This window comes from Phascolarctos cinereus, unplaced genomic scaffold (genome assembly GCF_003287225.1).
Source record: "Phascolarctos cinereus isolate Bilbo 61053 unplaced genomic scaffold, phaCin_HiC Scaffold_726;HRSCAF=1367, whole genome shotgun sequence".
NCBI lineage: Eukaryota > Metazoa > Chordata > Mammalia > Diprotodontia > Phascolarctidae > Phascolarctos > Phascolarctos cinereus.
Window position 1 is genome coordinate 24,650,900 of NW_027556098.1, and position 3,280 is coordinate 24,654,179.

The window sequence follows — 3,280 nt, forward strand, 5'->3', positions numbered from 1 at the left end:
TGGCTACTACTAAGACAGGTCTCAACCCTTTTGTGTCTTAGTAGACAATCGTCATGAGTTGCTGTCACAAAATTTCCCTTCATGCAAGCTTTTGATCATGAGCCTTTCACATTTATGTAAGCTGTTCCTCTGCCAATGTACACACACACACACACACACACACACACACACACACACACACACACACAGAGTCTTTTACATGGCCTATTTTTCAAACTATTTTAAATATACACACACATATATGCATGTATTCATGTATCTAGCACTTATACTTAAATGGAACACAATTATGAAGCATTCATCTGTTTAATTAACATTTATTAAGCACCTGTTATATGCCAGACATTTACTAGATTTTGAGGATACAAAGAAAAAAAGCCACCTCTGTGCACAAAGAACTTGCTTTCTACTGTGTAGAAGCAACTAGTATACAGACAAATCTTATCAATACGTAAGGACTTGAATAGAGCTTCTCTTAGCAAATTTTGTACATTCTTCTACACTCAGTTATTTAACTTCATCCAAATATTTTATTTTCTTTTTAAACCAATTTCTTTATCTTATCTAGGCTGCAAGTATAGTGGCTGCACACAGGTCTGATCTCAGTACTGATAATCATAGAAGCTTTAACCAGCTTTTTTTTTTTCCAACCTGGGCCTGTTTGACCTCTTCTTAGGCAATGCAGTGCTCCTCCTCCGCCAGGGGCTCACCACATTGAAGCCAGACTTAGTGCAGACACCTAATCAGCTTAGCCCACTAGAGCTCAGAGTTCCAGATTTCACAATATCTACCACCCCATCTTCCCTGGATGTTGAGATTAAAAGTATGAGCCACCCTACCTAGCATTCTAACAAATTCTTTAGAAATTATAAGATACAAGACATTTTAAAGTCTAATATGTAACAAAAGCTCTGTGATTTAAAATAAAAAAAGGTGGAAGTCACTGAAATGGAATGGCAGTGCCATCACAGCTGAATTTGATGATAAATTCTTAGGAGTAAATAACCACTCACTGCACAAAACAATGTATGGGGATCATTGGCAAAACTGCTTTCACTGAGGCCATTTCTGTCTTCAAACACACAGTGTGAGATCTCAGTAAACAAACAACATTTCTGCAGACAAAGTCCATTGGACAGTCACATCTGGGGAATATGGCACACTAGCTACACCTAATGGGAAATGGGGTAACTGCTCTCATAACCCCCAAAAAATGGCTATAAAGGACTTCCTTAGGTCATATTCAGCTTCCCTGAGTATCCTGTGTATTTTGGTTACATAAAATTAATCACATTCTTACACCACCTACCTTCTCTGTTTTATCCATCAGGTCTGAAGACAAATCTTGGATGTCCATTCAGTGTACTTTTATTCAGTGCGTGTCATTCTTCTATTTAGCTTGTTCTTAGTAATAACATTTCAAATGAGTTTTCTAACTAAAAATTTGCATATGCCCACTTTTCCCCCTCCTGTTATAAATGAGTTTAATATTAAGTATTTGCTGGTTGATCGATTTATGTTTAATCTTCTAAAGCACTTTACACATATTTACATATGTCTTTTTTTTTTCAATCAACCTTCTGTGGTTCTACATTCAGCAAGTGCTCAATAAATCCTATTAATTGGCTTTTGGACATGATTATGTCTATAAGAGAAAGTCAAGATAAACACAAATTGCTCTTATTTTAGATGCTTCTATTCAAACCTAAAGATTTTTACCTTCCATTCATTTCAGTAAGATGAGGTCAGAAGATTGTACCCAAAGAACATGAATTGGAAAATAAAAAAAAAAGAACAGATTTTTTTTTTTCCTCAAGGAGAGCTGGAGTGGTACCTCCTTCCACCTGCTATTACTTTCAGTTTTGGTCTAGACCTGTGATTTCATCAGCATAGAAAGCTCTTGATGAAGAAACTTCCTTTAACAATGCAAATCAACAGGGACCGAATTGGCTGTCATGACGGAGATGGAGGCAACTCTGGAGGAGCACCTCGAGGACACGATGAAGAACCCGTCCATCATCAGTGTCCTGTGCACGAACTCGCAGGAACCGAACCTGGGCTGCCATCGAACCCTGTCGGATGAACATGCCAGGGTGATTTCTGTCCTAGCCCAACAAGAAGTTAAACTAACCTCTGACCCAACAGACATTCCTGTGGTCTGTCTAGAGTCAGACAACGGGAATATAATGATCCAGAAACATGATGGCATCACCATGGCAGTGCACAAAATGGCATCTTGACCTCTCAGAACTAGTCTCCAAACAATTATAGAACTAAAACTAATCTTTCCATCTCATTTCTCTTATCCTGCTCCATGTTTAAATGCCAGTACTTAAGCCAGCCATTAAATGTAATACTTGCTAAAAAAAAATGCAGATCAACAACTGTTGTGCAATTATAGTCACAGGGAGTTGCTTGTGGGCACTGAGATGAGAGTTGCACAGTCATAAAACTATTATATGTTGTAGAATTTGAACCTAGATTTTCCTGACTCCAAGGCAAGTCCTCTATCCACAACATCACACTTCTTTTCACCAAGAGAGGTTTTTTTAAAGTCATTGTACATTGCAAAAATGTTTCGGCTAATAAAGGAAAAAAATCCCATCAAACTGGAAAATAAGAGAAACTGAAAATCAGAAAACAAAATGGAGTTAAAATGCCCCATAATGTAGGTCCCTTACTTCACAAGGAAGATTCATCATATTGAATTTTGAAACTCTTTCTGAGTTTTACATGGAATACTAAACTCCAGTAACTTTCACCAACAGATAAGAGATTGGTTGGTCAGCAAATTGTTTAAGCAAACTAATCTCATTCTCTCCTCTGGCTAATCTTTCTTAGCTTTTAAACAGGTTTGAATTTTTTATGACCTCAAAAAATTCATTTGACTTTACTTTTCTTTCTATCTCTGTCCTTTCTCTTTCCTATTGCTAAATTCCCAAGAACTCAGTTTCCTTCTGAGGAAAAAAAGGACTAGATTATCTGTTTCTTTCCAGTCTATATGGAAAGAAACATAATCTATTCCTTTTTTTCTGAGAAGGAATAGATTCTTAGATACTATGATTGTCTTTGATGGCAGTATGCAACTTTTTTCACCTTTATCCAAACTGGTGCAGTGGATAAAGTACTGGGCTTGGAATAAGGAACACCCAAATTTGAATCCCACCTCAAGGTGATTCTAGGAAAATCACAACCTGTCTCAGCTCCAGTTTCCTCATCTGCAAAAAGAGTATGATAATAATAGCATTTACTTCATAAGCTTTCATGAGGATCAAGTTAG

At 37.1% G+C, this 3,280-nt stretch overlaps 1 pseudogene; it reads left to right on the plus strand.

Annotated features, from left to right (window-relative positions):
- The first annotated feature begins 1,964 nt into the window (after positions 1 to 1,964).
- Positions 1,965 to 2,247, plus strand: LOC110212732 (ragulator complex protein LAMTOR5 pseudogene; annotated as a pseudogene).
- The last annotated feature ends 1,033 nt before the right edge of the window (positions 2,248 to 3,280 follow it).